General features: G+C 46.2%; 1 long non-coding RNA gene across 2 annotated transcripts in view; it reads right to left on the bottom strand.

Moving 5' to 3' along the window:
* Positions 1-2,810: 2,810 nt before the first annotated feature.
* The window catches only part of LOC135824193 (uncharacterized), a 28,558-nt gene continuing 16,767 nt past the window's right edge, over positions 2,811-14,601 (bottom strand). Inside the window, exons 1-4 of one of the 2 annotated variants that reach the window (XR_010554845.1) lie at positions 8,964-9,252; positions 7,779-7,974; positions 4,863-5,004; positions 2,812-4,074 (exon numbers count right to left, since the gene is read on the bottom strand). This is a non-coding gene — a long non-coding RNA (uncharacterized LOC135824193). Of the gene's footprint in view, positions 4,075-4,862; positions 5,005-7,778; positions 7,975-8,963; positions 9,253-14,601 lie in introns of those variants that run through there. The other variant, XR_010554846.1, reaches the window with a different exon arrangement.

Below are 14,601 nucleotides of genomic sequence, written 5' to 3'. Positions count from 1 at the left end.
CGTCATCTTATGATGCATAACTAGACACATAGTCGGTAGTAATTCCACATTATCCTCAAACAGTCTACTAGTATGCAGTGACAGATTATGTAAGAGAAGAAAACAATTAAAAACTGTACCAATACAGATTGTGTACCACTAGCAGTACCAGTAGTCCTCGACTGTGTATTCTCTAGGCTTAGTACATGCACTTGTTCGCTGTTAGATAACCGAGGCCTTTCTTAGACATTTGTCTCCACATGATTGTGGAAGTGTTTCTGCTGTACAACACCTTGCCAGAGTGCGCCCCCCCCCCCCCCCCTGGGTACATACTGTGCTTTGCAACCCCCACCCCCATTGTGTTTGTATATAATTTGTAGTCCACACATTCAGTTGACTAATATGTAACCCTATAGCACTCATTCATATTCCTAAATAAACAGATAGCCTGTCTATATCCTGTGTAGATCTCCATCTCACTATCCTATTATACAGCAATCCACACTGCACCCCCCCCCCCCTTGCCCCCCCCCCCCCCTCATCCTCCCCTCCCCGCCGATCTTGCCTACATGCAACATGCTGTTGACAGATACAAGTAGTACTGGTGTAGATATTTGCCATTCCCACTGCATATGTCCTTCAGGTCATTGAGCTATGAGACTAGCAACTGCTGCTATTCAGACTGTGCATTGATAGTGTGTATGGCTATTCTTTGCACTGTGTGTTTTGTATAATTATGTGTGTTGGGACGGTGTGACGGGCCCATCAAGATTCTTTTCTCGTTTGGTGGGGAGATCAGCTTTTTGAACTGGCCTTGAATTTGGCGTGACAGCCCAGGGCCGTTCAAATACGCGGCACGTAAATGGCCTGTTGATGTTGGGTATCATAATGATTGGGAGTGCATGCTGTGCAATGTTGCCATAATTTCATTTTGGTTGCTTCAATATGTACAATATTTGCCAAAACATCCGGCCAATGCTGCATGCACCGTAGTCGACTATCATGTGCAGCATTGGCCAGATTTCTTTGGTGTGTATAGTACTTGCAATATACTAGGTGCTGGTTGCATGCTTTTGTGTTGACTACGCTTCTCAGGTTCATACTAGTCTGCATGTCAAATTTGTGGATCCATGGATGGTGCTGGAAAGGTTGTCATGGTGATTGGGAAATCCCCTCATTCCACAATCCACTTCTCTGGTCTACATGCAATCAAGTAATCAAGTAACCATGGTTACTTGGTGTGCTCCACTGTCTGAACAGTGCTCAACACACATAGACTAGTAGGGCAGAGCCGTCCACACAAAGGGGAGAGGGGAAGTTGTGTTGCAAGGCTGAGTTTCAAGTATTACTGCGAAATACTACGATCATCAGGCATCGTAGTAATACGTCAAACTATGAGTGGCGACACAGCTTCTCCTCTCCCTTTTGTACATGTGTATTTAATGTACTTCGAAGTACATGAAGGTCAAAAAGAATGGTTCCACCAATTATACATACGTTGTAACGCTGCGTTTCATGCACGTTGCTAAATGCTGAGGCAATCATCAGACAACTAATGCTTTTGTCGCGGGATAGCTTGTTCTTATTGTGGGGGATACGCATGGGCATGTAGAGGAGGTGTGAGTTATAGATGCAGGGCATGCATGGGAAAAGCGAGTGATAAGAATTACATCACTGGATGGGCATGCGCAGTAGGCGCGAACTATGCATGGAGCGTGCAGAGGCGGAGAAACCACCAGGGAGGACAAGGGTAAGTCATGGGGGCACTGGGCAGGGGGTGTAATGTGTGGCGGTGGAAGAACACTGTGGTGTCCACATTCAACAGCCGCGGGTATTCAGAGGATGTGGCGGTGATAGTGGTAGCACGCGGTGGCTATGTCACGGCAGAGATTAATGTGTATGTATATTCCAATACATGTAGCCGCTATGAACTACGTCTGATTGCTCTGACACTGCTCTAGGACTCCTTTCACATCAACACCATGCAGTATAGTATGTAGACAATTTTTATAGGAATATGACACGAAATCAGAGGAACCGATGCCAAGTTCTTTTCGCTCCGGGATACAAATTTTGGAAATACCGGTATCCGGAACAGTGATGCAACATGCGTATTATGCGAGAGTATATTCATGGATATTGGCCTCGGCGATATCGTTCACCGGATTGTCCAGAATGCCACACACACACCCACACCCACACTGTACAACCCCCCCCCCCCCCCCCCCAACCCCCAACCCACACACACACACACACACACTGTACAAAGCCCCCCCCCAACCCCCCCCCACACACACACTCACTGTATAAAGCCCCCCCCCCCCAAACCACACACACACACATTGAATAATACCATTAAGCGCGATGCACAATATCATTTCTGCGATGCGATTAGCGTCGAGCGAAAGTCTTTTTCGAAGTGCACGAAGAGTCTTCGATGCACGGAGCATTGATCAGGGCAAGCACAGTCCAAAACTGCACGCGAGCTGTCACGAGCGCCCGCCGTGTAGAAAGTGATATTTATCGCTCGTCTCAGAAATTGAACTACTCAACTTTCCGCGATAAGACCTGCGATGGAGCCGGGAAAACCTGTGATTCAAAATTTAGCAGAAACAACTCTCGATCACATCGCAGAAGTGATATTGTGCATTGCGCTTAACACACACAAACACTCTCTGAAACAAGCCACAGCACCTCCCCCACCCCTCCCCCCTGCAGACACTCACAAATTGGCAACAGCCACCCCCCCCCCCCCCCCGCACACACACACACCATGTACCATACCCAGACATACCCATTGCGGAAGCGATGATAGCGAACAGCTATGTTATACATAGCAACTTGTGCACACACAGAGACACGCACACACAACGGAGAACAGTAGAAAATCAGTGTTCTTGACCACATGACATAAGAACCATATCAGAATAGCACACAAAAACACTGTCCAGATAAGAAGCAAATCATGTGTATGTTAACTACAGTGTTAAAAGCAGCGGCAATTGTCTGCCACATCAACGAAATCCAAATATAGAAGGCAGTCTTGGAGCGTCGACTTGAAAATTTCAGCATGCCAGACTGAAGGATGCCAACTGCATAATAATTAGGGCTCAAACGGTCACGGTTTTACCCCTAACGGGTAACTGCTAAGCTAACGGTCGGTTCAACGGCTATAACCTATAAGCCACGGCGATCCTGCGGACTCTTTTTTAACCGTATATTTGACTTTACTAATTCAAAAAATGTACCCTATCCAGTACAACTCACACAATTTGCATGCTCATTCATACATACTCTCACACCAAGAGACCAGATATGACCAAGTTCACAGCCCAGAAATTGCGTACGCGTGCGACAGCCTGCGAAAGTGCATACTTTGCAACGACCTGATCCTCGAAAAATTGACTGAAAAGTTACTGAGTAACCGTTATCTTTATCGGTTAACCGTAAATTCTCCGTAACCGGTCTGCAACCAGATAATCGGACTAACAGTTTGAGCCCTAATAATTATTATAGCCTAGAACCAACATTTCCTAGAAACAGAGATTATAGCCTTGCGTGGGCATTTCCTAGTAACGGGATACCGCCTAGAACCAGCGTATCCAAGCAATAGGTTAGAAATGTGTGTACAACGCACCTCAGGAGAGATGTCATGAATGGTTACCCATATCAGCCTGTGGTGCATAATTATATAAACCATCGAGTCAGACAATGCACATGAATGTGACAATGATCTAGCTGTGTGTAAATACACACACCAGCATTACTCTGCTGAGTACAATGTTAAAACAATATCTGTGCTATATGATCAGCAGGTGAAAGAATGAGACACGATAACATGTCCCACAGCAGAACATACAGAGGAAATTGATAGGTTTCGATAGAGTGACCAGTGAATTGATCTAGTCAATTACATCTTAGACCTCGTGTTCAGTGAATGGGGGTTTGCAGCAAAAAACACAGGGCCACGTAAGGTGGATGGGGCAAGGATACCTTTGGTCAAGATATTGCTGCTGCTGCTGCCGACTGTGACGTCTGCAGGTGATGGTAGTTTGGCAATATCTTTGTTAGGAAGTCCAGCTGTAATGTCGGTGCCTGGGAGTTGGACACGGAAAGAGAGAGAGAGAGAGAGAGAGAGAGAGAGAGAGAGAGACAGAGAGAGAGAGAAAGAAAGAGAGAGAGAGAGAGAGAGAGCAAGAAATCCAACGCGATAGTGTTTTATTTCTGCTAGAGAAGTGGTACAGTTTTCTTGGAGACAAGAATGCAATGATACTGAGAAGGAGAGGAGGTAGCAAACAGAAAATTAATGTGCCTTTCAACCTAAATCTCCTGCATGCAAGTGCAAATGAGAACTGGTTCAATAAGACTCGGGTATGTGTAAAACACACACCATTAGATTTTGACCAATTGACGCCCCTCGCCGGAGGCGATGATAGCGATGCTACAGCAGAAGCCATAGCAGTTTGTGATGGTATTACACCACTCAAAAGCTTGCAAGGCTGAAGAATTGACCGCCACTATTCAACCTGGTCTACACCACACAGCTATGAAGTGGCTTTTTCTGGCCAGTGAATCCCTACTTTTTGGTCTTTTCATTTTTTTCACGCACACACATCACACCACATACTCCAGCATGCACTGGCTGTTGGTAACCACCCAGGAGAATGAAAGAAAAGTCCGGAGGAGTCTGAGAAAGAGAAGAAAGACGTGTGTGACCATAATCGTCAGGAATCGAACCCGCAACCCATCGATTGGAAATCGCTGCACACACCACTGCACCATATGGCAGACACACACACAAACACACACACACACGCACACACACACATACACACACACACACACACACACACACACACACACAAAAGGCACGCAAAGCTTACCGTGGGTTTATCACCTTGCACTCGCCGCTGATAGCCCTCGCCAAACACTACCGTATTCTCAGGCAGTGTTTCTTGACTGGTCAGATGACAGCATGCCCCAGAGCATAACCAATAGTTATGGCTGACTTCACACCAATATGACCTTGTAAACAAATGACATACACACACACATACACACACACACACGCGCGCGCACGAGCATGCACACACACACACCACACTCTCTCTCTCTCTCAAACACACACACACACACACAAAGTAGCACACTGAAATACAGAGGAATAAGGCAAGGAGCCTTCGAATTTATAACATACGTTATAGTCAAGTGGTGTGCTTCACTGTCCGACGAGTGCTCAATGCCCATGTAGGGCAGAGCCTTGTACACAAGAGAGAGTTTGGAAGCTTTGTCACAACTCCGAGTTTCACGTATCTCTACGATCATCAGGCAACTGATGGATCCAAAACGGGCAGCCAGAACATAAGGGGGAGCAAGGTGGGAAATTCCGAGGGGTGTCATAGGCGACGCGTATCATAGCGCAAGAGTCAGGTGCAGGCGTGAAGTACGTTATACGAACCATGAAACCGACAAAGGTGTCAGATACGACAATACACATTCTAACAGTCGAGCATGCTGTCAACACACCCATACACACAGCCACTATATGGCGTAAGTGAAGACACCAGCCAAACTAGCTGGTACACACATACACACACAAACACACGTATGCAAACACACGTATGCATGGGCGCACTCACGTACACACCATGTACCATGTATACGCCCGTCGCAAGAGAAGCATGCAAATCTGCAAATGCACAGGATGTGCACCCACAGATTTTCTCTTATAGCAACGATAGCGAACAAGATCTGAATGAGACGGATCAAGACTTGCGCCAGATAACTGTCTAATCCACACAACTGGCGAAGCCATGTGAATCGACCACCAATGCACACCTGGTCTACACCACATGGACTACATCGGCATAAACCGGCCAAGACAGTTACCTATGCACACCCTACACTTGCTGGGGTAACCAGTATAGACAGCATGCTGCTTTGATAGAAGCAGACACTAGATGCACTGGCACCTTGATGTGAAATTGGAGTTACTTTACCAACCAGCCTCGGCACGTACACACACACACAGGCACGTACACACACACACGTACACACACACACACACACACACACACACACACACACACACACACACACACACACACACCGTGTAGTCATGTGATACAGTCAAATCTGTCGTAAGCGACTGCCCCTTGGGGTGCAAGAAAAAGCGGTCTCTTACGGCAGATGGTCTCTTACGGCAGATGTATGGTAAATCTGGCATAACGGGCATGCATACATGTATATGCTTCCATGTACTCAAATCGACGAGAATAATGTCATTTTTTAATAATTTTCGTTTCTAATAATAATTAATTATTATTTGAAACTCGGATATTGAGCCATAAATAAATGTAGAAAGGAAAAGGACATAAGGATACGAGTTAAGAGCGCTTTGTCAAATATCGTACTGGTCTCGTCATCGTCCAGTAACAATCGACATTCTTTGTTCCGTTGGGACTGTAGCTTTTGCTCGTTTTCGTTGCGCTTGCCTTCCCCTCTTTGGTCTTTCCATAACCTTGAACCTTCCAAGTAGGAAGGCTGTCGGTTAGCGCTACGCAGATGTGTTGAAGCTAGGTGTCAGGACGTCGAATGTCTCAGTACTCTTGTCAGTTTTGTGCCTAGTTATTGCACTTTCTGACTGTATATAGTATCCAGTTACAGTGATGGAGAGTTACTCTTAACTCGTATCCTTATGTCCTTTTCCTTTCTACATCTAATAATTATCATAGTTTTTATTGGATATTCGATAGAATAGGGTGCCAGGGCCAGTCGATCGCACTTGCAAGACAGCGCATTTTCACACATCGCAGTTGACAGCGCACTGGCAAGTACGTACAGTTTCGCACCTGACTGAACGTGGGTCGCGGTCGCTTACAGCAGATTTGAATGCAGCCACCGTGCATGAAATCGCGGTCGCTGGTCGCGCACAGCAGATGGTCGCTCTGGACAGATCAATTTGTATGTGAAACCGTCGGTGCACGGAAAATCGGTCGCTAACGGTAGATGGTCGCCTACAGCAGAGGTCGCTAACGGCTGATTTGACTGTATGTTTGCCCATCGTAAGAGAAACATGCCAATCTGAAAATGCACTGGATATACACGCACAGATTTTATCTTAGGCCTAGTTAGGGGCCATCCGTAAATATAGATATTTATTTAGAAACGAAAACTAGTCGTTTAGGGGGGAGGGGGTTGAGCGCCTGTTCGTTTCTCGAAAAATATCGATGCGCAGTTTGTATGTGTGGGCACGTCCAGAAAAGAAAAGAAAAAATATCGATACTATGCATCGTTTGTATGTGTTTGTTTTTGAGGGAGGGAGGGGGGAGGGGGGTTGAAGAGAAACGACTAGTTTTCGTTTCTAAATAAATATCGGTATTTACGGATGACCCCTTATACAATGTAGTAACGATAGCGGATCAAGAGTGGAACAGATCAGGACTAGCGCCAGATACCTGCCTAATCCACTCAGCTGGTAAAGCCATGCGAATCGACCAACAATACACTCCTGATGTACACCACACTGAGCACATCGGAATAGGACAGCCAAGACAGTTACCTATGCACACCCTATACTTGCTGGAGTAACCAACGTAGTCAGCATGCTCCTCTGACTTAAGCAGACACTAGAAGCACTGATACCATGAAGTTTTACACAAACACACACACACATGCACGCGTGTGTACACGCACACACACAGACACACATGCACATACACCCCCCCCCCCCCCCTACACACACACACATACACACGCACACAGCGGCATGGAATTTGCAGAAGGAACAATGCACTCACCAGGTATGGGTGATCACTTGCTCCTCGATCTTGCCTGTTCATATGCTGGCTACGCAAACCGCTTCAACATGTGCAGTCTGTTCAGCATCAGCCCTTCTGCTGTCATCCTTAGCCTTTGCAATCTTGTCAACTGGCGCATCAGCCTCAACTGCACTTGTTGATTCTGCGTTGATCATGGCAAGGCACACTGCTGCCTCTGTACAGCAATACAGAAACAGTAACACAAGTTCATGTTACTGTAATGAAACCATATTCATCTCCATACAAGCAAAGGATACTACTGTCTTTTTGACTCAATCCCCCACCCTCCAACACACATACACACACACACACACACACACACACACACACATACACACACACACACACACACACACACACACCTGTGATAGGCAATGTTAGCCAGATTCGCGGCCGCATCACCTGACGTGTTGGGGAACACAAACTCAGTATGGTGTCAGCACAGTTCATTGTATGTAAAGTGGCACTTGCCCGCATCACCACGATTGAGAGAGCACCGAACACCCCCCCCCCCCCCCTCTCTGTTTCCAGCGAGTGATTATTTTTTCCCAATTTTGCATCCCACATCAAATCGCGAAAGTAGGCGCGCACACGAACATGCACACACACACACACACACACACACACACACACACACACACACACGAACACACACAGTCACGCTTATTCAAGAGTGGTTGACCCCTGCTATGGCAGGTCAGGGGTATCGGACACATTACGGTCACTATGGTAATGACCGTACCACTCTTTGCCCCAGGTACCACGTGAATCAATAACATGCACTTCACTGGGCTCTGAATTTCCAAAATGTTCAAGTCAGGCACCCCTCCCTGACGCGTATAATGTACTTCAGACGGCTAACCGTACCCGGCACACTAAATTGCCTTCCGACGCCACTGCAGACACATTACATCACTTAGTATTGACAAACAAGTTTAGAAAAGATGAGTTTGGACGCTTCTTGCAGCTTTATTACTTGTCCAATTATGTTGTGGCCTAAGAGCCACACTTCAAATTCCACTGCTTTCTGCACTTTACTCAAAATTCTAATGGAATATTGCATTCATAAAAGGGATACGCTTAGAATAGGAGACAAAATCATCCCCAACGTAAAACTAATCTCATTCAATTCCAACCATTAAACAATTCGAGCAATTAACTCGCCTTATAAACGCTATCCGCTGATCTGCTACGCACATCTCCCAACTCCATTGTGTGATACGCCAGCATCAGTGAATAATGATTAGCGTGGCACTTGCGTAACCCATCAGTACGCTGCGCAGAGCAACCAGCAGTTCGCACATAAATGTAGCAGCTATCGTACTGCAGTTCCAATCATTCAGTTCATGCTACCAACGTCCAAGCGTCTTCATCGTCAACAATAAAATATGCAATTTACACACAAATTGCAAAGGACAAAACTGTGAGTCTAGTTCTGTCCAAAGATTGAGTGCAATTAAATAATTCACACAATAAAATTAATGAACAATTTTTCATGACGACATGAGCATCCGTATCCGCATGATAATAATGAATGCCTTCCCTACGAGTACGAGTCGAACACAGCAAAGTCTGGACTCTCGCCCGGTCAAGACGACCACAGTCAGTGTGCAAGTACATAACTGCTTCACAAAGTGTAGATCTAGAGTAAAAAAAAAGAAAAAAAGAAGGTAGCAACAGACATAGTGATACGTATAGTACTGGGGCCAATTCAAAAAATCGACCTCTAAAATACATGCCTTGACACATGTTGGCTAACAAGGATTTTTCGGTGTTATTTGATAGATAATGTCTTCAAGAGTATCTTGGCCCAGTATGGCGTGTCCAATCGCGTCCAAAGGTCCCGAAATCACCCTCGATAGGAATACAAATTGCCGAAAAAACTAAGTTCTCATCGGCTATATTCAAGCATTTTCAAGACTTTCTCGGTACTATATTGACTGGACCTGGGAGTTTTTACCCTTTTATGTGCCAGGAGCTATAGTAACACCGTACATACACAGGATGCGAACCGACGCGTACACTGATTTTGTGCGAGAGTTGGAAAGATTGAACATCAAGTCGTGTAGTTGTGACATACCAGAAATGTGTTACCTCGTTTGGACACTTTCTTCAAAGTTTTGCATTGACTCGCTGGCGCTTTTGCTGTCGGAACGTCCACGAATGGATCGATGCTAAATTCAGCAGAACCTTCATTATAATGTTATCTTGGCTCCCCGGAAAAGTAGGCATGATTCCAACAAGGTGCAGCACAACAATTATGTGTGGAAAGCAGGGGAAAGTCATCATAGCTTGCCAAGCCAGTTGTAACTATTCATAGGACTAATCTACAACCGTGGAAAGTTTCAGACCTGGCTAACTTCATCGGGCTGGAATGAAGGCATTTACTTTGTGAGTACTGCTGCACAGGAAGTGTTACAGTGGACGAGCATTTGATTCGAATCTACAAGAGCGGCTAGTGTGAGTACCATGATTTGAACACACCGACCGTGGTGATCAGCTACCATTTGCACAAAGCCTATTTACCAGCTCAACAGCTCTAGGACAACTGCCTAAGGAGTGCCATGCTGCAGTGAGAGGGAGTAGCTATGTGGTGTGGAGTGTTACAAAAACGAAATCCGAGTACCTGGAGGTAACCTATCCCAATATGCAACACCAGCAGTAGAAGAATCATTTCCTTGTCACAGAATTTGATGGCTGGGCCTAGGCCAGGCGCGTACGCAGGGGGGGTTTCCCGTTGCCCGGAAACCCCCCAAATGTTCCAAACGAGCAACGTTTTGGGGCATTTTTGGTAGGGTCCACGATCGATCTGGCAAGAATGCAAAACTTCAACAGATCGCAACTCAGTCAAATCTCGCTCAAATCCAACGATCCAAATATCCAGGTCGAATAGAAAACTCTCAGCTGTCCGTTGAAACAATTTTCGACGCGCTGCGAGCAATGTCTCTTGAGATAAATCATTCGTAAGTAAGTTGAGCCGCGATTTTCCATTTTGAAAAGTGCGCAGTCCGACTGGAGTATCCAGAATTTGGGACTTTTCGTCGCGCTGACTTGCTCAATTTTGCAGGGGCTTCACTTGTGATATTTTCAAGAGAACACAGCCAAAAAAATCGAAACTCTGCGATCAAGAAAAACGAAATCGCTGGAGCAGGACGCGTTGGGGCTTTTGGCCAGGACACAGTACAGTCATGTACATATCCAGCGCTATAGCGGTAGAGTGCAGCGACGGTGCGAAAAAATGCCCCAAAGTTTGGGGCATTTTTTTGCACCGTCGCTTGCACTCTACCGCTAAAAATAGCCATAGCGCTGGATATGTACATGACTGTACTGTGTCCTGGAGTATCATGGTCGACCTCATTCTCTCCCTGGTACCTTTCCACTTCCAGGAAGCCCAAGATAATGAAGATTGAGTGAGTAGAACTGAAGTTATGATCCAAAGAACACGAAAAAATGCATAATTCTGAAAAATTCGTAGGGCTCTTTAGAAAGGGTAAGAACGAGCAATTGTTTGCGATTCGGTTGGAAACCCCCCTAGAGGTGACCCTGCGTACGCGCCTGTAGGCAGTGTGAAACTACAGTTATACTTATAAAACACTAACTGCAAGAAAGAGTCCGATGTCCAATGTCGTGGCTTGTCTCTCCTGAACTGATCACGGCACGTAGTTGATGCGATTCAAGAGCGGCGGTGAAGAGGGAAAACATGTTCATATAATACCTCATGTACTAGTGGCTAAAGAATTGTCCCTGACTGTAGAGCAACAGTGATGGTGTAGATGGCGGAGTAGAGATGGGCTCAGCTGTACGGCGTAGAGTTTCCAAAGCTCAGACGGAAGAACAACTTCAGTTAAAGTGAAACACATAGAAGCGAAAGTATTCGCATCACAATGTTGGGATCAACCTGCAGCTATTCACCTGTGAGCGCTGTCCAACTGCAGCCTTGAAGTCCTTTCAAAGCATTTAAGTATAGTGACAAGCTAGCCAGTGTTTGGACTGTTTTAATATCTACTAGTATGCAAAGGATTTTGGTATTTTCTTTTTCATCATTTTTTCGTTACAGCACTGCCATCGCATACAAATAGTGTTGTCCTTCTTACATTGCTGCGAGATCTATCGTATTATCTACACGTACTTCGAGTAAATTAGTTCAGGTTGAAACTGTCCTATAGCACTTCTTTCTTTAGACTCTGACAGTTTCCTACCACCTTTTCCTTCTTCTGTTAGTACTTGGGTTACAATACCTATTCTCTCAGTTGAAGTGTAACGCCGAACCGTCTGACGCTTCTCTCGTGTTTGCAGTCTGATAATTATAGTAATGCATGCCTGTAAATAGTCTCATGTACCTGCTAGCTGCACATACTATGTACATGTACACGTACCTCAATGCTAACATTCGACGCGACATGTAATGTACATGTACATGTCCAATAACCAAGTTTCACTGCGCTTTGGAAATTTTGTTTTGACACTGTGAAAGTACAGTACTTGTCGCCGTACTGTATCTACTGCTTATTCTGAGCAAAATGAGGTGCTACTTGGCCATATACATGTCAGTAAAAATGGATATAGGAGCAATTCTAGTTAGGTTGCCATGGTAATAACGGCCTTTTTCTATTTTGATGTTTTTCACCATGTTCGGACACAATTTGGCAATCGAAACCTATGCCATCGTGTTCAGGAGGCAAAAACCATCCAGGAATGATCATAAAATCCATGTTAGCAAACATGTGTCAAGTAAAAGTGAGAAATTTCAAATGGGCCCTAGGACTAGTACATGTACCATGATGTACGCTGATTGTTGACGTTGTTGTGCCAAAGCCAGTTTTGAGTTTGAGTGTTACCATGGTTACGGGACTGAAATTGTCCAATGACTTTGACTGTTGTCACATTACGAGAAATTGAAATAACAGTAGCTGAGTTTGGAATCTACCAGTGTTTCTTCGCGGCTGAAAACCGGCAGCACACACTAGTATTGGATAGGACGAATAGAAACAAGGTAGTTTTACGATTGTAGGCGTTCGCGTGACTGTGAGCCATAATCTTACCATTGTAGGCGTTGATGTGTGAGCCATTCAGCGTCATGGCGAGCAAAGAGAACACTAGTCGAAAGGACTATGTAGCGAAGCGATCAAGTGAGAATAGCGGTGAACGTACAGCGACCGAGTCTGCCAGCACACAAGCAAGACTTGCCACTGGTCAAGCAGATCAGGTAAGAAACATACCCGAGGCAGTGTGCAGGTTGAGAGATTTGCTAGTTGAGGAGTATGTAAGCGCAACGGTAGATATGGGAGAAGGCATGGTTGAAGAAGGGCTCAACGAACCCAGCGTTTCAGACGTGCAAGTGAAACTGATCATTTTGTCGAGACCCGAGCTCCGAGATCAGTTCAGCGAGGCGGGTTTTGATTCGATTGGCGACGTGTGGCGTGTGGAACATGTTTTCACACAGGCGGCCAGTAGCTTGAAGAATATCTCACTGGAAAGTCTCTTCGATCTTGATAAAGAGCAGATGCTGGAGTTCTCTAGCGGTGGTCGAACCTATCGCATCTTGGTTGTAGCCAGTGCTGGCTGCGGCAAAACATTCGCCTTGACCAAAGTGGCTCCATTGAAATGGGCACAGAATGAAATGTGGACGTCGTTTGACCTGGTGGTAGCGCGAAAGCTGCGAGACGAGGAGGTGAGAAAAGCAACGAATATATGCTCTCTGCTTGGTGTGGAAGAGCTGGGAGAGTTTACAAGCGACGAGCGCAAGAGCATCGATGGCTTTGTACGCCAGCAAGCGCAGCGAGTTTGCTTAATATTAGATGGGCTTGATGAGATCCGCCTTAGTGAGTGTAGTGGCTTTGTTCGTGGCATCATCAACGGGTCTAAAGTGAAGGGACTTCGTCTGGTAGTAACGTCACGGCCGTGCGTTGAGTTACTGAGCCTGTGTGATCAAAAGCAGTTTGATCGGCGTGTGGAACTTGTGGGTTTCCGGCAGGAGGATGTAGAGGAGTACATCGGAAAGGTGCTGAGATCAGCGGAAGAAGCATCGGCACTGGTAACGGCAGTACGGCGTGACCAGAACCTTGCTAGTATGATGGCTACACCATTCCTGGCCATGCAGACGTGCAAGATCTTCCACTGTCGTAAGCGCATGCTGCCCCGTTGTCTCTCGGATATCTTTGAGATGATGACCATCCAAGTAGCGGAGCGTCACACTGGTGAGTCGTACAAGAATTGGAATGCCATCCCCGCTCAAGTGCGGTCCCTCATCCTGGATCTCGGAAAGTTCTCTTTCAGCATGCTGAACAAGAAGCAGCTGATATTCACTGATGCTGACCTGGAGGCACGATCGATTGCCAGGGAAGCAAAGTCACTGGGCCTTCTTGTACTGGCCGACAACAGCAGCAGGGATAAGGACCGGTTATGGATGTTCAGCCATCTGACATTACAAGAGTCTCTGGCTGCTCGCTACGTGGCTGTACACAAGACAACAACATTGGCACATGTTGTTCACCTGGTTGAGTCACTGGGACCCGAAACCAGCCACTTACGCACGTTCTGGATGCTGCTGACGGCTCAGCTGGATGCGGAGAAGGCTGACTGCTTGATTAACGGTCTACTTACGCGGGTAAAGTCAGAAGAGAGAGACGTGCAAAACTCGGACGGTGACAGTGAAGGTTTGACCGACACGGCGGCACTGGAAACGTTCCCACTCGGTATGCTTGAGCCCCTAACCGCCGGATTAAACTATGAGGAAATACATCGCCTATCGGAAGAGTTGCTATCCGACCAAATCGATGGACGAAGCGGCAAACAGTACGTC

The sequence above is a fragment of the Sycon ciliatum genome, chromosome 9, assembly GCF_964019385.1.
Source record: "Sycon ciliatum chromosome 9, ocSycCili1.1, whole genome shotgun sequence".
NCBI lineage: Eukaryota > Metazoa > Porifera > Calcarea > Leucosolenida > Sycettidae > Sycon > Sycon ciliatum.
This window is presented reverse-complemented; position numbering and strand designations above follow the sequence as displayed.